The following is a 20,730-nucleotide window of genomic DNA, read 5'->3' as shown; positions in this document are numbered from 1 at the left end:
ATCTGGGAAGACTTACATGAAAGCAGGAGAACATTGTACAAAGTAACAGCAATATTGTAAGGATGATCAACTGTGAAAGACAACTATTCTGATCAAGACAATGATGCAAGACAATTGACTGCAGATTAATATGAAATTTTGAAGTATTAAATATGAAAATTTATTTCATGAACTCACAAATATAATCAAAATCAAAGTGCTTGCCTTCTCAAGGAGAGGTTGGGACAGGAGGAAGGAACAAAATTTAAGAGTCAAATTTTTTTACATATCAATTATTTAAAGAAAATTACATGTAATTGGGAAATATTTAACTTATGAATTTTTTAAATAGTCCCTGCAGACCCATGTCTTTATTTGAGCCATTGATGTTCCTTTTAAGTCCATTTATTGAGAAGACAGCACAAATATAGAAAAACTAATGAAAGAGTAAGGTTTTTTTCCAACTCTAACAATAAGACTGGAAGAACCAACTATGTTGTCATGGGGAAGAACAGCAATATAAATGAAGTTTGAAACCTGGATATTAACATGAGAAACTTTTCATTTATGGAGAATGATTATTTGAGACCCTGTGCTTGAGTTGGAGGAGGTAGGGTCCAGGTGGGGATTGGGGGCTAAGAAGGTTAAAGTTTTGGAGAGCAGTTTTCTTGGGGCTTCCTCCTCAATAAAAGAACATACACAGTTCCGCATTTTGGGGGGAGTTCCATGAGGAAGAGAAAGAGAGAAAATAAATCAAAAAGTGGGAAAGGGGCTTCTCATGCATATGCTTATTTCCAGCTTGCCACCCTGGAAATTTAAGGAAATTTCCTCTTCCAAATTTATATAGACATATAAACTTATAAGGGCAACACATATACCTTAAAATTATATGCACATAATCCTCAAACTTAACTTGGAGTCATGAAGACCTGTGTTCAAATTGTATCTCAGACATTTATTATATGTGTGATCCTAGGCAAGTCACTTAACATTTGTTAACTTCAGTTTCATAGTCTGTAAAATGAGGACAATAAAAGTATTTATATCACATAATTGTTGTGAGAATTGAATGAAATAACACTTATAGAGGAGCATATACACAGAAAACATATTAGGCTGCTGAGATGTTTACTCTTCAATTTTCATGTGATAAATTTTCAGAAACCATTCTTAGTTCTTATTGTATGCCCCTGATGATAGCAAGCATTCCCAGGACTCTTATTTCTTTAAACAAACAAAAAAGGGAATAAGTGAAAATGTTAAGAAAACTGTCAAATTGTTTTCAACTTCCATCTACCATGCTCCCAGATCATTCACAAGTGATTTATAAGGGCTAGGCTGGTTAAAGAACACTGTATTTTTCCCCCAGCAATAAATCACACTTGGTTTCTCTTCAGTTTGTCCATACCAAAATAAATAAGTGAATCCTCAGAATACTTGAAATATGTAGCATTTATATAGTATTTAAGGTTTGCAAAGCACTTAACTATTTTAACTCATTAGATCCTGGTGAAACTTTAAGATATTGGTTATTATCTTCATTTTATAGATGAGGAAACCAAGGCAGATTTAAAGTCTATCCACTGAGCCATCTGGTTGCCTAATTACTTGTCAGAAGACTTGACTTCAAGCTATCACTTTAATACTTATTAGCTATATGATCTAATTCTTCATAAGAAAAAAAAAATGGATCAGCTCCCTATACTTCATAGGTTGTTACAAAGAAAGCATTTTGCAAAACTTCAAGCACAACAAAAATAAATTATTTTTGTTATTATTCACAACTCAGCTATACTTGATGGGCTATATCACATTAAGTCTTCAGGGTTTCCACTCTACCAACTAAAAATTCAGCAGCAGTTGTAACTTGAAAGGATATCACTAGCCAGATCAATGAAGGAAAGAAAGTTTGGGTATGAGGAGGGGAAAAAAGCCTTATTTAGTTTTTTCTGAAATCAATATTATTAATTCCTTCTAACCAAAACTATACAAAACAGTAAATAAATTTCTTCATAATGACATTATTTATTTATGGTATTTTGCACAGCTTTTCTTTGTTCACTGTTTTGCTTGATGTCACTTTAAAGAATAAAGAGTTATATAGTAAAGCACATACACATAGTAAAGTAAGGGTTGATAAAATATAAAATTTATTTATGTCTAAATTTCTAGGATACTTTGTCTATCAATCTGGAACCATTAGACTGAGTCTGCTACAATAATTCTGACCAAAAAAAGAGAAAATATAGGAAATATGATTCATATACTCCCTACTTGGCAAGAAAAAATACCTGCCTGACCTTAAGTCAAGAAGACATGAATTCAAATTCAGCCTCAGATACTTACTTTTGTGACTGTGGAGCAACTCAATCTGTCAGTTTCAGTTTTTTTGTCTTTTAAATGGGGATAAAAATAGCACCCACTTCCCAGAGTTTCAGTAAAGATCAAATGAAATATATTTGTAAAATGCTCTGAGAAGCTTAAAGTACTAGAAAATGATAGCTGTATTAGAACAGCTAACAAATGGCTCCAATTTTCAGTTCTTCCTTCTTGCTTCAGTGATATTGATCAAAATGCTTTGCTTCTTCCTATTTCAGTTCTCTTTTCAAACTATTCGTGACTTCACATATACTTCCTTATCTGTGTTTATTCCCCTATCAAAATATAAGCTATCTGAGGATAAGGCCTGTGTCACTTTTGTCTCTGAATTCCCAGTACCCAGTACAGTGCTTTACACATAATATATATGTAATAAATGTTTACAGGATTACTGTTGAATTCTAACATATTCCTCTAATATATGGATGATAACATTTTTTTTTTAATATCCCATTTACCCTAAAATTGACCATGTAGGTCACAAATTTAAATCATATTGAATGTAACTCTAAAAGGGAACATTTTTAAGCCAATGATTGACATTCCTTGTAAATTGGGTTCTGCCTACACCCTTTAATTATATCATTTACCAGTCTTACCCAAAAAAGACCTAAAGATACTTAAGTTTAATGGACAAGCAAAGTGGAAAAGGAGAAGGGGAATGGCTCATCAAGGAAACACTAGTTCCTCTTCCATATTTGGATTGTAGAAATATTAACTCACATTTTTATAACAATTTCAGTTTTATAAAGCACTAATCTCACAATCATTGAAATAGCAAATACGAGTATTATACTCATATTGAATATGAAGAAATTGAGGTTCCAAAAGAAGGCTAAGATCCAAAAACTGGATTCTATATTAGACTGGATGCCAGAGAGTTGTATGGGACACTGATCACTAACCCAAAACAATTCAAATAGATGTTTCTTAGAGCCAGAGCAGAAAGCAGTTTCTTCAATTTCTGCAGAAAAAGGGCATTGCTTCCATTAGCATAGTCTAATGGACTGAGGCAAGAAGCAGGACACAGAATAGGTTTTTTTAATACCCTAAAAGTTTTTCACATCTTGGTTCCCAGCTGTCCCTGACTTACTTCATCCTTAGGGTACAAGAACAGGGGGAATATAGATTACAAAGTGGTTTGTGTGAGATTAAGCAAGGGTACAGACAAGGGGGTTTTCCTTGAACTGTAGCCCCAAATTATGGCAGGGATCAGTTCTCTGAGAAGTCCTGGATCCCACATAAAATCTGAGACACAAAGAGTGAGGAGAGAGAATTAGGGGGAAAAAACTATTGGTCCACAGAGGTGGTTTTTATTTTCTTCAGTAACTTTGTAACATTCCTTTGAGACACAAGAAATGCATATTTCTTGAAAACTAGTTTCACTGTACATTTTAATCACAGCAGTATTTTTCAAGTAGCTCCATATGAAAGAAACACTGTTTCTTCCACTAAAAAGACTCAACTGTTTTTTTTTTTTTTCCCTTCCCTTGAAGACATCCATCACATGGATGCCAATATCTTGGGGATCAAAAAAAGGGCCTCTTTGAAACTTTTAAAGTTAAATCAATACACTCCTTATCCCATAATATTATGCTGCCTGCAAACTACCAGACTGGACCAGGTCTGCTGATTTTGTAATTTTAAACACAGCAACATAACAAAGAACACATATATGTGAACAAACATATGTAAAACCTATATCAAATTGGAATAAAAATTAAGTTTCCAGAAGAATGTTAGATATGAAATTAAAATCATAATCAGTGATATAAAAGTCTAAAGTATGTAAATCTTTGTGTTGAAATATTAGTTTTGAGTTAACACTTCTTTATAACAAACCAAAAGTTACTGCCACCAAAGACAAGTGGAAAACAATTTTATTTATTCATCATAAAGTCAAAAAATCATAAGATTTAGAGCCAAAAATGGCCCTAGCAATGATCTAGTTCATGGTTCTTAATCTTTTTTGTTCCTCGACCCCCCTTCCCCCCCCCCCCGGCACACTTTGGTTAAATCTAAACCCATTCTCAGAATGTTTTTAAAGACATAAAATAAAATACAGAATTACAAAGGAAGTCAATTACATGGAAACACAGTTATCAATTTTTTTAAAGGTCACAGATCTTAGATTAAGAAACCTTGATCTAACCCAAATGCTTACTTCAGTGATAAAAGAAAATGAAACCCAGAAGAGCTAAGGGATTTGTATGCCCCAGTAAGTAACTGAGATTGTATTCAGCAGTAGGTAACTGAGATCTGAACCTAATCATTCTGAATTCAAAAGCAGGATTCTTGTCAGACTTCTTTTCTAAACAAAAGTGATTATTTCTTCAATTTTTTTTTAAGTCAGGAAAAATGTGTGATAAAAGTAAGAGTTGTTCTCTTATGTTTGCATATGGCTCTCAGAGTGGCTGATTTTAGCCAAACTGTGATTCCTTTAAGGTGACAGACTCCAAGCCAAAGAATCATGTACAATTATAACCCCTAACAGAAATATTGCTTGCTTCATATTATGAATAAATCAGGTTTTTTTTTTCTTCCTTCCTCAGCTGCACAGTAAATAGTACCATTCACATGAACATCTTCAGACATGAAGGATTACAGTTCCTTAATTACAACTCAAGAGACCTTTTGAAATTAACCCTGTTCAAACATTTTCCTTCTAAATAGTCTCAACTCATTTCCTTTGACTTTAGAATGCCTTAAAGTTTGGGATTTTTTTTTTTCTTTCTGAAATCAGCCCCTTATTCATTATGTCAATTCAGAAGCAGTAGAGAAAAAAAAAATCTTCTAAGTAATGAATCATTTCAACATTAACCAAATACTGCAGTACTGTTAGGATGCCTTCGTTCTTTATCAAAGCAGCATATTATCTGAGGAAAATTATCTATCCAGGGTATTTTTTCCTAACAGAAGCTAACAAATAAAAACAACCTTCCAAACCATCTGACAAAGTATCTTCAATTCAGTTCCTTCCAAGGAGAATGGTTTTATATTAGAAAGGGTAAAATAAACATGATAAAGAAGGAATTAAAACCCAAGCTAAGTGATGAAAAGTGAGATAACATCCAGATAAAGTTTTAAATCTACAATATAAATCTATTTATCAAGAATACAAAAACAACTTGGTACAGAACCTGTGATAATATAAGCCCTTCTGATGGAAGAGCATCAGATTTGGAGTCAGGAAGACCTGACTTCAAATCCTGCCTCAGATACTTACTGGTTGTATGATTCACCGACCCTCGTGTTTCTTTCCTTATTAGCAAAATGGGGATAATCGTTATTGTTGTTTGCCCTTTGTTCTTTTTTAAAATAATAGTTTTGTATTTGTCCTTTGTTCTTGAGGAGGTCCAATGATGTCTTGACTTGCAAGAAAATTGGATTTCAGTGAGACAGGGCTATACAAAGTAATCAGCCTCACTCCACAGTAATCTGAGTTCAGTGGCAAGATATAAGTCAGGATGATTGGAGATGACTACAGTTTTAGGGGGAGATCTTGATCTTTTAACAATAATAGCACTTATTTGAAAAGTATTGCTGTGAAAATCAAATAACATATGTATAGCAAATCTTAGGAACCAATTAAATGCTCCCTGCTATTATAACTGAGGAAATCTGAAGCACAGGAAACTTGAGAGATTTGAGCTATATAAGTGGTTGTCATCATTTTACAAGAGGGAAAAAAGGTGAATTCTAGAAACTTTGAACTTGATACCAATCCACTCCAACTTCCTAGAACTTTCTGGGATCAGAATAATTTGTGAGGACTTAAAAATGTGATAGATCCTTCAAGCCAAAGTGGATCACTAAAAATAAGTCGCACAATGTAACTTCTTTTCAATAGGTAAAGATATTTTGATATATTTTACTATATAAATATTCATTGTTAAATATATTTCTAATAGCCAGCTTTAAACATTTAAACATTATATATCAAATATATAATAATAATTTATAAGTTTAAATATTATATACTAGATATGTAAATATTTAAATCTGATTACTAGACAGGTAAAGTAAAGACAAACATAGAAAGTGTACCCAGAATTCAACGGGCATTATACAAACTTCTCCTGACATTCTAATGGACAAGGTCAAAAAAATGAGCAAGATCCACAGCTATATGAAGAACCATGTTCAGAATACAGATTATTTGATGTCAACCTAAAACAGATCTCTAGAGTTAAAAGGAAACATTTAATCCATCTGCTCAAGGAGAAAATGATGTTAAAGAGACAGCAAAGTGAAATATAATGACTGGATTTAACATCAGAGGTCCTGGGTTCAAATCCCACAATTGCTATTCACTATCACCTATGTCAAGGATCCTCAAACTAAGGCCCACGGGCCAGATGCAATAACTGAGGACGTTTATTCCCCTCACCCAGGGCTATGAAGTTTATTTAAAGGCCCACAAAACAAAGTTTTTGTTTTTACTATAGTCCGGCCCTCCAACAGTCTGAGGGACAGTGAACTGGTCCCCTATTTTAAAAGTTTGAGAACCCCTGACCTATGTGAATGTTAGTAAGTCATTCAAACTTTCTAGGCCTCAGTTTCTCCTTGTATTATATCAAGGAGTTAGAAGTCTAAGAACCCAGGTCTTTGTACTCCTAATTCAATGTACTCTGCACATTAAGAGGAATAAAGGTACTTTACTTTAGATTATCAAATTTTGTCCCTCCTTTTAGCCTCCCCCCCTACTCATTATACTACTACAACTACTACTAATAATATTATTACTACTACTACACATGAAGGCAAACAATATATATGTGTATATGAAAGCAAGTCCATTATGCATGTGAAGTTATGCAGAACTGTGACATTACCTTTTGAGATAATTTGGTGTTTGTCCTTGCTGTGACACTGAGAAGGAATGTCTTAACCTTCACTTTCAAAAACTCCTGAGATGGAATAGTTTGCTTCCCAATTGTGCTAGGTCTATCAACCATGAACATAATGTCCATTTAGCTACCCCCATTGACACTCTTAACTTTTATAATTCTATCATTCTCTTTTTCTGCTTTAACCACTTACCTAGTTCTTGGCTTTCTAATAAAAACTTGGCTTTGTGCCAGATTGTCTTTCTGATCTGGGAGCTAATCATATTGGTTATTGCCTTGGATGTAACTACTGGATTTTCTAGATCATTTTTTGTTATTAGCAAAGCCATTTTTAGGGAGAAGAGGGTGAAGTTGGGGAGTAGTTTCTATTTCTGGGTTTCAAACCATTCTTGCAGGGATAGTCCTTGGATAACTAGAGTTTCATTATTTAGCTATTTCAAATTAAAAGTCATTTTGAATAGCTAGAAAAATAATACTCTTACTTTTTTTTAATGTGAGGAGAACTATTCTTAAAACTCTTCTTGTTGAAGTTGACTTTTAAAGGAAATTCTCTTTGGTTGACATCTGGCATAAAATTTCATCATAAAATTATACACAGTATGTATAAAGAGAGTATTGTACCAGTTTACACCTGATTAATTTTAACTTGTTAATATATTGCTACATAAAATGATTTTTTGGGTTGTCTGGAGTTTTTTGAGGGGGTGGGTTTTTGGGGAGAGGGTATTATATATGCATGCTTTCTCCACCAGCAGATCAACATTCTGAGGGCAAAGACTATTTCTTATATTTCTGTATTTGCTTATAGTGTTAGATACAGGCAGACTCATCATATTCTGTCAATAGACCAACCACTAATATATTAACTTCCCCTCAATATTTAAACTCTTCCAACAAAAGTTATTTAACTCCCTTCACAAAATCATAAAATTTGAGAGCCAGGAAGATCCTGAGAGATCACCTAGTCAATTTTCTTTATTTTATACATGAAGAAACTTTCTCCTACCTTCCTCCCCCCCTCCATATATCCAATCTTTAGGGACCATATCCTAGCAAAAAAATCTAATTAACCCCTTCATCCCATTAATAAGGGAAAGGCTGGGCAAACTGTGTTTTATGAATATCATGTAATACTATTATTCCATAAGAAATGATAAGCAGGCAGGTTTCAGAAAAAACCTGGAAAGACTTCACTGATGATGAGTGAAGTGAAGAGAATCAGGAGAACACTGTACACAGTATCAGCAACATTATGTGAATGATCAACTTTGATAGACTTTGCTCTTCTCAGCCATACAATGATCTAAGACAATTCCAAAAGACTTATGAAAGAAAATGATATCCACATCCATAGAAATAACTATGGAGTCTGAATGCAGATCAAAGCACATTACTTTTACTTTGCTGTTGTTTTTTCTTTCTTGTGATTTTTCCTTTTTGTTCTGATTCTTTTTGCACAACATGACTAATATGGAAATATGTTTAATATATCATATATAACTGATACCAGCTTGCTAATTACCTTGGAGAGGAAGGAGGGAGAAAAAAATGGAAATCCAAAATTTACAAAAGTGTTGAAATTAGTTTAAAACATTTTATTTAAAAAATAATATTTAAAAGAACAGAAAAAAATAATCCCATTAATTTGGGGATTTTATCATGGGGCCGAAACAGTACTACTTACTTAGCCCATGAAAAGTCTCCTCAACTCCTTATATCCACTGTCACTGTACACAGACAGTACTTCTTATGTCTTCCAGGTATCTACCAAAACACCAGAGCCTGTCCAGCTCAGGCAAGGTGCCATCTGTGTGGCCTCTTTTCCTACCTCTTACTGTGGTAACAATAATAAAATCAATATTATCATTACTCCTGGAAAGGGCATGACAATCCACTATTTTATGACTTTACTCATCATCCCTGTGACTAACTAGAACAACTTGGCCACCATTCTTATAAAGGAACATATATACATAAACATATAATAATATATATTATATCCCTATTAGAAGCATGAGGATATTTAGAAGATGAGGATAATAGAGCAATTGTACAATTCAAAAATATACATATAATCTTTTTAAAAGAATAGAAAATAATTAAAGTGATTTTTTCATATATTTACTAGTGTTTAGGTCTGAGGTTTGAGTCTTCCCTTTTTCCTACCACTTACCTAATTTCCAAATAACAAAAAGGAAATGCTCATCATTTTCATACTCTAAATATAGGCTTAGAAGCGGCAGGGGGCGGGGGGGAGGGGAGAGGAGGGAGGGGGAGAAGGGAGGGGAAGAGGAGGGGGATTGAGATAGTAACAATAACATCATTTCTTAGTGATTAGGAGGAAGCTATTCAGTTGAATGAATCATCCTACAAGCCAAATCATTTCCTTCCAACAGAAGATTCTTGAAATTCAATTAAAATTACCAAACAGTTATTAAGCATCTAGAATATATATACATTATATATAAAATACACATATACGTGTTTATATGTGTAAGACATGTAAGACACTAAGTTCAGTGCAGAAACACAGAAAGTCTATGGGCAATTAGTTCAGCAATTGCTACATAGTCATCGGGCTAAGGTAGAAGGTATAGAATAGCACCTCAATCTTCCTGAGGAGAAGACCATCTCCCTAATGTGACAATTCCAAGCAGTCTCTCAGAAATACACTCTCTAAAGTCTAATAATATCTGAAACCAAGTGTCGCTATTTGGAATTGCCCCAGACAATCTCATATTATCTATCTCCCCTTTTTGTGATTTTGAATAGGTTGGGCCCCTGATACCTGGAATAGACATCTCTTCTCTTCCATTTGAGAATTCCTATTTTCTTTCAAGATTCAATTTAAGTATCATTTTTATACACAGCCTTTCCTAATTCCGCTAGATATTAATATCTTTTCATCCTCAAAATACCTTATATTTTTACCTATTTGTTTACATGTCAAGTCAGAAGACCTTGCTTTCAATCCCATCTTATTTCTTGCATAATTTGAACAAATCACTTCAGAATCTGCCTAAATTTCCTTATAATAAAATATACAGATATGCTAGATTACCTCTAACATCCCTTCTGGCTCTAACTGTATGATTCTCTGCAGGACTAAGCTTTGAAGGGTCAGACTAGGGCTGAGCATAAAAGAATTATTCCTAAGGTCCTTGACAACTCCAGAACTCTATGATTCTTCAAATACAGAGTTCACAGAGGTATTATTGACCTATTTCAGGGGTGAAGAGATAAAGAGTAATTGCCCACAATATTCTAAAAGGAGTTCATTTCAACAATAAACATTTATTATGTGCCTAACTCAGGAATATAAAAATGAGCAATACACAATCCCATCCTTAAGAAGCTTATAATCAAGTAGGAGATGTAAGACGAGTACAAATAATAATGTTGATCAGTGGATTGAAGAGATTCAAATAGAATACTAGGAGAAATTTGAGAAAGCAGATGTCATTGACAGTTACTGGGATCAAGGAAGGTTTTATCAAGAACATAGCACATATATTGAGAGAAATTTGAGAGAAAGGGAAGGATTTCAAAGGTAGGGGAGAGGATAGGTTAGTATATAGAGAGACAGACTGTCTCTAAAGACAAAATGGCACTCGGGAATCAAGAGTTGGAATTAATCCTGGGAAACTGGAGAGCCTTGATCCAGAGGTAAAATGATGATGGATAAAAAATATTTCCTTCACCCTGCCCCGTGGTTTCATAGAATAGGGTGGCTACTGCTCTGCTTTTTTCCTCTAATTCCCCCTTATGCCAAGTCTTATCTGTCATATCTTTCCATTACACTCATTGAAACTTTCCCCTATTGTTAACAACACCATTCATCCAACATCTTTTCCACTTATCTTGTTCACACTTTCTAGTCCTCACTGAAATCTAGTTTGTTTTTCCTAAAGACATACACAGTATCTTTTGACACTCTCTTCAGGGACTCTTCTCCTACATCTTCTCCTCCTCCCTCCCTCCTCCCCAGCCCCCAACACCTAAGACCACAAGGATCCACTTCCACTGATTCTGATGAACATTTCTTCTCTTCTAAAGTTCACTTCATCCTGCCCAGATTCTTGTTTTGTCCTCCATTTCACGCAAAATCACTATTCCTCCTCTATTAGTGCTTGGATCAGTCTTTCCCCAAATATTCGTCCCATGACTCCACCTTTCAACTGCCATGGCCAGTCCAATCTACTTCAACCACACCCAGGAATGGTAAGAATAAAGTTTCATGTTCCCTTGAGTTGAACCACCTCAACTGAACTTGCCCATAGTGGTAGAATTCCTAGTTAACAGATTTGCCAGAAATGAAATCATCTTTTAAGATAGAAAATATAAATGGGAAGGGGAGCAATATGTGAAAAGGTAAGTTGAGATCTGATTGTAGAAAGAGAATGAGGAATTTTTATTTTATTTAATAATCACTAAGGATTACTTGAAAATGTACATCATGAATGATCTTCCTTAGAAATAAAATTATTTTAGCCTCTGAGAGAAAAGAGGGGGAAAACAAACAAACAAATAAATAAGCAACCAATGGAAATAGATAAGGGAAGGAGGAGAGTGAAGGAAGACATAAGAAAACCAATTAGTATATGCTAGGACAGAAATCAGAGCACAAGGGACAAAGTACTTGGTCTGGAGTCAGGAAGACCTGACTTCAAATCTAGCCTTACTTACTAGCTGTGTGACTATGGGCAATAACTTAACCTATTTGCCTCAGTTTCCTTCTCTGTAAAATGGGGATAATAATAGGACCTAACTTCCAGAGTATTATATAACGTACTTATCACCATAGTAAGCACATAGTATCATCAACAGCACAATCATCATCATCATGATCACCATCATCATCTTCAGTAGTGGTGGTGGGTGGTGGGTAGTGGGTGGTAGTAGTAGTAGTAGTAGTAGTAGTAGTAGTAGTAGTAGTAGTAGTAGCAGCAGCAGCATCCATTTAATCTAATCCAGGCAAGAGGTAATAAGTTCTAAACCAAGGTAGTAGCAATAAAGGGGGAGAGAAATGGATAGACAGACAGGGTAGCACTGGGATAGAATTGACAAATCTTGGCCAATGTTTGAATCTAAGGACTGTAGGAAAGAAAAAAGTTCAGATAAACCTAAGGGTTGGAGCATCTGCAAATAGGAAAAGTACTATAAGTAGAAATAAGGAAATTAAGAAAAAGTCATTGAAAAGCTGATAACGCGACAATTAATTTACTTTTAAATTTGGGGTATATGCAGGGCCAATGGGAATCCAAATGGAAATTTCTAAAAAGGAGTTGTAGAGAGTCATCTACATAGTGGTGATAATTGAAGCCAGGGGAATAGATGAAATCACCAAGAGACAGAATGAAGAAGACCAATTCTTTAAGATTGGTTGTTAAGAGTTCTTATACAGAGAAATAGAAACAATCAGAAAGTGAAAATATATAAACCAAATTCTGCTCACAGGACAAACATCTCATCTCTTTCCATGAAGTACTATACTACATAGCCATAAGAATCACATAAACTCAATCACTCTTGTTTGAACTTGTTCTCAATGGAAGAAAAACCAGTCTACTCTGTTTTTTAAGAAATCAAGTCATTTCCTACCCAGAGAACAAGCAACAACAAATTAATTTCAAAATATCCAAGAGAAAATATTCTTAAAGGTAATGAAGCACAGAGATTTGGTTCTTTTCTGCAAAGTATTTTAACTGTATACCAAAGTAACTTGCCAACAAGGGAAAATCCAATTCGATTCAACAAATTCAATTAAATGCTTGTTGAAGGGGAAAAACAATAATCATTCTTCCACAACCATTTTTGTTCTTTTAGCCCATATCAACTAGTCACTTATCATTATTAGAGAATACTAAACTAAACTTGGAAGGCAATTTTAGAGATTACCTATTCTGAACTTCTTATTTTAAAAGGAAACTGAGGCACTAACAGATCAGTTTGCATTTAATTAAATTACATTTATTTTTTACATTGCTTTGGAAGTGTTTTTAAATATTTCATATTATACCTTTCTGGAAAAAAAATATAAATTATTTAGACAAAAATAGCATCCTCTTCTTTACCTACCTATGTATACATTAAAGGTGGTGCTCGTGTTGGTGATTCTTTTTGGACCAGATAACATAGAGCATAAATGGTGGAGAAAGGGTAAAGTATAAAATAGGGAGAAGTCAAAGAGAGATTAATAATATATGAAGTAATGTAATAAGTATAAATGAAGGAAAAATGTTCATTAGCATTCCAACATGGTAACTACATGAAGTCAAGTGGTCCTAGTGGGTCAGAGGCTATAGTATTCAGGAATGTTTTTCTAGGCTTCTGCTCTTTCTAGGATTCCATAGAAACTTTGGTGATGTTGCTTAGATTAATCTTTACTTTGACAAATCTCCTCAATGAATCTCCTGCCCAGACATTTCTAGCCCATTGCTTATTTCTTTTTCAATTTTCCCTAAAAAAACACAACTTCTTAACAGAATAAAAATACATGTTAGAAAAAACCAGGGCCAAAGTTCTTACCAACCAAGAAAAGCTAAAACATTTAAGACAAAGGATAAATAAGCAAAAGAGGATGAAGGCTTTGAAGAGGGATGAGCTTTCAAATTAAGAATACAGACTACTGCTGCATTTTAAGAAAGTAAACTTCAAAAGCAAAATCAGAGAAAAGGGGAATGAATTCTAAGGCACTACTTATAACCTTCTATGGAGAAGCAGCTATAACATAGTATACTGTCCTTCTGACTCAAAGAAAATGCTCCTGAACCAATGTCAGTAGCAAATGTGCTTTAAATAGTTTTTTGAGTAGTGGAGAAAAATTAACATTAAACTATCCATAATCTCTACAGGTTCTTCTGGTAGCTAAAGTAGAAATTTATTGTAAGCTTGCCAGGCTTGGGCAGAAAGTTTCAAGCCATGGGAAAAATGTTTTTCCAGTAGTTATAAATAGTTCACTAGTTAGATTTGGGATCTGACCCATGGGATTGACTATCCTTTTTTATCATCTCTATTCAACTGAGCTATCTTGGATAAGGAGTCAAAGAACAAATGACTACAGTGGTCTCCAAATTGGAGACAACAGAATATTCCTCACAAGGGTAAGAGAATGTGAACAGGAAGGTGAGAAATTAAGAAGACTCACTTCCAGTTTCTGCCTCCAGTCAAGTAGGGTCTTATCTTCAACACAACTAACTATGCTAATCCCCTACTCACTCTAAATTGTAGTTTGTTAAACTCCAGTGACTCCCTATTGACTTTAAGTTTAAATATTATTTGACCTTTACCTGATCCTTTTTAAATTAATAATGTACATAATTATTAGCAAACTGGCACATATATATATTTGTGTTATAATGATGATAACTATTAGTAGGATAGTAAAAAAAAAAAAATGATGTTCAAGTATGTAATGCTTATAGACCACTATCCTAGACCTAGACCATGAATAAAGAAGGCAAGTGGTAATCTTGAAAACAATATTTCTAACTAAAAGTCACAACTGCAAGGCTTTCTTTTCTCTCCTCTTATCTACTCACCCAAATTGATAGTATATTCCAAACTGAAAACCGGAAAGACCCTGAAGAAGGACCACAACCACAAACAATACTTTCTTGTAGAGATCCTTAGTATCAAATCCCTGAAGGCACACTTTTACATATGCCTTTCTAGGGAAGGAAGGATACATTTAATAGTGTAACCCAATGTGCATTTATTAAGTATCTATGATTTTCTAAACACTGAAATACAAAGACAAAAGTGAAAGTTCCTGCTTTCAAGGGATCTACAATCTAGTATCAATGAACATTCATTCAAATATGGAAACATAAAAAAAAAAAAAACACCCCAAATTCTACCATTGAGAAGATAACTATAATGCTACACAGTGTTCTGGGATCTCTATGACATGGAGTTCTAGGTAAGTATTTGATTTTTATTACTGTGAGAAAAGACTAGATACATTAAAAAGGAAAACAGAAATTAAAAGGAAAAACATAATCATGGTGAAAAGAAACCATGATTGGTTACACCTTAATCTAATTTAATTTTCTACCCAAATATATACTGAGATTCTCTTGATATGTGGAATTCTGCAGTGCAAAAATTCCCTCTGTCACCAGGCCGATTCTGAGCAGCCAGAGGGGTACAACAGACAGAGTGCCAGACCTGAAATCAAAAAGACCCAAGTTTAAATTCTGCTTCAGACACCTCATAGCTGTGTGATCCTGGGCAAATCATTTAACCTTCTGTTTGCCTCAGTACCTCATCTGTAAAACAAACTTGAGAAGGTAATGGGAAACAACTCCAAGAAAACCCCCAAACAAGGAGCCAGATACAATTAAGAAGGCAACAAAACCAAGACTAAATAACAAATAACGACAATTAAATAACAACCAGGCAAATCCCAGCCAATCAGTCACTACTTATTGAATAAGTCTTACTAACCTACTTGAATTAAGTGATTTGCTCAGTTTTACATAGCTGAACCCAAATCTTCAGGAGTACAACTCCCAAACTGTATCTACTCTTCTAAGATGCCTCCCATCTTCACTATTTTTATTCAGAGTTATTGAATACTAAATAGCCAGTTGAAAACCTCAGAAAATGTATCAACATAGAATCCACAAAGAGGAGAAGGTGAAAAAAGGGCTTCCTTCAGACGTGTAATCTTGTAACAGTACAGCCATCTTCTGGCTGGTAAAAGTTTCTTAAGGAGATAGTCTTCAAAGCATTTTTTAATGCTTAATGTAAAACTTGTAATAACAAGTCCACATTTCTATTCCTATTTCACCAAAATCTGACATAGTCACAATGACCCAAAGTCACAAAACACATCATGACCTTAAAAATATTTTCCCTTATCATATTTCCACCTGCCTTTCTGGAAAACACTGGTAATAACTCACTACACCAGTCATCAAGAAAGCGTCTTGTCACTGAGGACACTCTGTTTCACACCTAATTCTTGGTAAGAAGCTATATAGTACACATTTCCCCATGTGAGATAAAAGCCAAAATATAGAAAATAAAATAGCACCAGCTTTTTATACTTCTTGGCTAACACTAAATCACCTGCCTCCATTAAAACTTATAAAAACAGGAACAGACACAAATTAGCCAAAAAATGTCCTGTCATATAGCCACTACTTCTACTCATGGAGAATTTGCTAAAATAGTTCCAAGATTTCACAGAGAATTGAGCTCACTATTTCAATTATATCTAGAGTAATAGGCAGTTATCATTGGAGCAAAGACCAAGTTTTGAATGGAAGATCAAGGTACTCTTAATTAATATGTGGCACTCTCTTCCATCAACTAACTGAAACTCTTCAATATAAGGCCACAGCATTAGATACTGTAAGGACTTTAGCATTTCAACTATTCTGGAGGAAAACTGAGTAAAAGGTTGATTTGTTATTTTTAAACTGAAAAGGAGGAGGGAAAAAGTACTTTGAAAGATCTTGAGGTTCCCTGCTCTAAGATGTATTTTTCTATTAAAAAACACAATAAATGCATGCATTATACATATATGCATGTTAAAAGATTCATAAATGAATACTGAGGTCATACTTTCAAGCCAGAAAACATCAGAAAATTAAAATTTGATCAGATTAAAAAAAAACCTCATTATCTTTTGCTTTGTACCAGTGACTAGAACTACACAGAAATTCCATAATTGTACTACCCTCAAACCATTCCCTTTAGCAAACGTTGTTATTTCCATCCAGGTTATAAATGAACACCCATTATATGGGTTCTAGGTACATGTGAACCAGGCAGGTAGACCCACTTTTTTTCTATGACTTATATAAATGAATTTGACTTTGATGTGAGAAAGGCAGTTGGTCACAAAGGAACAAATAACTGAAAAGATCTTGACATATACCTTATAAGAATACCACAGGTAACACTGTTGAGTTTTCTGAACTCCCAGCCCAACAAAAACAGCATTTTCTCTAATTTCAGAGGCTGCTAAATCTCCTACAATCTGGGGAAGTTTGTGGATTTTTAATTATAAAGTATAACGCATGGATTTATAAAAGAATTCAATTTATACTGCAATAACTATCAAAGTATTAAAAAAAAAAAGTAAGATCTTGGTTTAAGAACCACTGCTCTAGTATTAAAAAAGCACACACACACAAAAAAGGGAAATAGAAAGAAGGGACAAGCATTTATTAAGTACCTGCTATGTTTTAGGCACCATGCTAAGCTTTTTTATAAATCTCATTTAGAGGGAGAAAGGAACAAAAGTTGGAAGGAAGAAACAGGAAGTCAGGGGGAAAGGAGATGGGGAAGAAGGAAGGGAGGGAGAGAATAGGAGGAAAAGGAAGAAGAGGATGAGGATAGAGAAGGCAGGGAGAAAATGAGACAAAGTTTAAAAGATAGAGATAAAAAGAAAGAATTTTAACTATACTTTTCAAAGGGACACCACTTCCTATTTCAGGATCCTTTTATTTTTTGGAGGGTTTTTTTTTTTCATTGATTATTAGTGGACTGTTTGAAGTCCACTGTATTGTATTTTAATTATAACTCTGATATGAACATTTTAAATGTAAATTATGGTCAAGGAACGGTAGTAGAAAATCTATTATAATACTATAATGTCAAAACAGAATTGAAGCTTTTTCCTTTGCAAAAAGCTTCTGGTTTTTTCATATCAGGGAAACAAAGAAGTTACTAATCTACCACCAAGACCAGGAGGAGACATAGGGTGTGTGTCACATACAACCTCATCCAGTTTTTAAAAAAACAAAACACTAACACAGGACAATTTCAAGGGGTAGAAAGAATGAAAGGGAATAGAAGTCAGCTCCAACCATACTTCCACCCCCCCCCCCAAACCTTTTTACTTGCCATACCTGGAACTTAAGGTATTTTGTGTGCTTTAAACCGGAATAACATTCATATACCCTCTAAAATGCTCATTGCCTCTTTCCAAGGGTAGCACACTCTCTGCACTGCACCCCCAACTTCCTAATCTCAAGCAGAAAATTTTTCACTCCAACCCCATACTGCCTCCAACAGGCTTCCACCTGCGGCTATTGGAGCTTATAAGGCTTCCCTAGGATGGATGTCTTCAAACAAGGAGTAGAACTGGAAAGGAGGCAATCAGTGGAAGGACCTAATAAAGTATAACGAGAGCAGGCTGCCTGCGCATTCCCTCCATCCTTTTATCCAGAAATCTGGCTCCAATAGTTCTTGTTCTGCTTAGCAAGAGGCTCGTGGGCTCTCAAAACCCTTGCTAGACCAAATAACTAAGTTCCACCCGCGGCTTCACCACCACCCCTAACTCTTTTCCCTGGAGAAAGCTATCAAGATATTAAACAGCATGAATATACAGAGTTAAAATGTATACATTAAAAACCTCCCAAAATCCTTCTGCGTGGAATGGGTTTGTTGTAGGGAGAATCTGGACTAAAAACGGACTGGACTTCATACTCATTATCAAAGGGAAAACTCTGCTCCTGCCTTTCTGTTCCGAATCCCCTGAGCTCCAAAAAGAGACCACTATCATCACCATTACTACCACTCCCCAGGCCTCCCAACATCCAACCCTGGCATCAGAGTGGGCAATAGAAAAGCAGATGAGAGATGCTAAATCCCCTCCTGACTCTCCCCCCAGGTCTGCAGAACGTGGCTCACTGACAGGCTCCAGCAGGAGCTAAAGAAGGCCCGGTTCGGGAAGGAAGGGATATGTGGCAGCGCCGGGGTTCTGGGGGCCCGAGCCCAGGCTGCACTCCCCTCCCCTTTCAACTTTCAGAATTGCTAAGGGTTGAGTAAGGGAGGCGGGCGGGCAGGGTGCTTGCCTGCCTCGCGAGGCTCACTATTCGGCAGGAAGTTCCTTGGGTTCCACTGAGCATGCTCTCGCTTCCCCCCCCTCCCACCCCCTTCCCTTTTCCCCCCTTCTTTCGCCTCTCGCTTTTCCCAGACTCATAAACCACCTCGAGCTGGCGGGCTCACAATCTGGCAACTGCGCTCCCAGGTCTTGCTAACCCCTTAAGTGGGCACTGGCCAGCGTAACCCGGGGGCGGAGGAAAGAAAGGAGGCCGCAAAGGGCCAGCGCTTCCAGTAGCCCCAAGCTCACCGCACCTACAGTCCCAGTCTCCGTGGGAAGCGTTTGCTTTCTGCTCCACCATCCTACTCCCAACAACACCCCCCACCCCCATTCACACACACACCCCATTCTCCTTGCACCGGGAGTTTAATACAGACCTCGACTATCACCTCATTAGCCCTGAACCAGGAGACACCCCCCCCCCCCGACATCCCGGCGGCAGGAGAGTCTGAGCCCTCACCTCGATTTCAGGAGGACTCCCGTGGGTGGACAAGATTCGGTTTCGGAGTCTCCCATTTTTAATAGTCTAGTCGCTCATTCTCCTGCTCATCTCCCTTAGACTTCTCTTCCACAGAGGATGCCCGTAAGCTTCTAACATCCCAAACACGCCTCAAACAAACCTGAAAACTGTCCCTCTCTCTAGGGAGGAGCAGACCCAAGCTCAGATACCCGTCCCACGGGTGAGACTATGGAGTGGGCGCGAGGGCGCCGGTCTCCGGGGAGCAGCCCACCCCAGCTCTTGAGTTCCAAGGTCTTACCCGAACGGCCCGAGCGCTGGACAGCTGCAGAAGGAGGTCAAGCCTAGGAGGCTCAGTTAGCGGCCACCCGGTTCTGCTCCCCCGACTTGTCCTAGTCACCCCGTTCCTCTCTTTCTGGGGGAATATCTTCCCTTCTCTAGTGGGGCGGGAGGATGGCATGCTAGGGGTTGAAAGCAGAAGAGATGGGGAGGGGATGGGGGCGTGCATCCTTCTTTAGCCCAAGAGTAACAAAAATCATCGCAGACGCTTCTTACCTCTCGGGCTGCTTCCTTTCTCAGTAGCAGCAGCAGCCCCCGGAGGAGCTGTTCACCCGTCGTCCCTTATAAGAGCCAGTGTGCAGGGATGCGGAGTTGGGCAGGCAGGAGGTCACACCGCCCGCAGGCTGCAGCAGGGACCGCTGAGCCTGCCTCGCGAGCTACCTGGGAAAGGAACCAGAGCCCGCGAGCTGCTGCCGCCGCCGCCGCCGCCGCCGCCAAAGCTGCAGGGTCGTGGAAACGGGCCGAGTCAGGGACAGTCTGCAAACTCCTAGACTTGGCAGGGACCGTGCACACAACACGCGAACACACTTTCACAGAGGAAGATACGCTGTCAGGTTTTTGAGAGCTCGGGGCAAGGGTTCCTCTGCAAATTCCTCAACCGTCCCCTCCCCAGCCCACCTCACCAACTTCTGTGGGCTCCTGGGCCATAGCAAAAGAAGACCTGGATTGAAGCCAGGGACTGTCTCCAAACTCCCCGCCCTCTCAGTCACTGCACAACCAATTCTGAATCAGGGAATTAGGCTCAGGGACGGTCTACAAATTCCCAAACTTTCTAGAGAAGCATTCTCTCCAGTTCTGCCTCTCTCTGCTCCTTTGCCTCCTCTCTCTCTCTCCTCCCTCTTACCATCCAAAAGTCTGCGATTAAATCGGAGTCACTTGACACT

At 36.9% G+C, this 20,730-nt stretch overlaps 1 protein-coding gene across 2 annotated transcripts in view; it reads right to left on the bottom strand.

Moving 5' to 3' along the window:
* MGAT5 (alpha-1,6-mannosylglycoprotein 6-beta-N-acetylglucosaminyltransferase) overlaps positions 1–20,264 on the bottom strand; it is a 376,800-nt gene extending 356,536 nt beyond the window's left edge. For both annotated transcript variants that reach the window (XM_051985774.1, XM_051985775.1), the window contains exon 1: positions 20,063–20,264. The gene's annotated coding sequence lies outside the window, so the exon portion shown is untranslated. The remainder of the gene's footprint in view (positions 1–20,062) is intronic.
* Between the last annotated feature and the right edge of the window lie 466 nt (positions 20,265–20,730).

The sequence above is a fragment of the Antechinus flavipes genome, chromosome 3 (assembly GCF_016432865.1).
Source record: "Antechinus flavipes isolate AdamAnt ecotype Samford, QLD, Australia chromosome 3, AdamAnt_v2, whole genome shotgun sequence".
NCBI classification, from domain to species: domain Eukaryota; kingdom Metazoa; phylum Chordata; class Mammalia; order Dasyuromorphia; family Dasyuridae; genus Antechinus; species Antechinus flavipes.
Note: the sequence above shows the minus strand (reverse complement) of the source record. Positions and strands in the feature narration are given on the sequence as shown.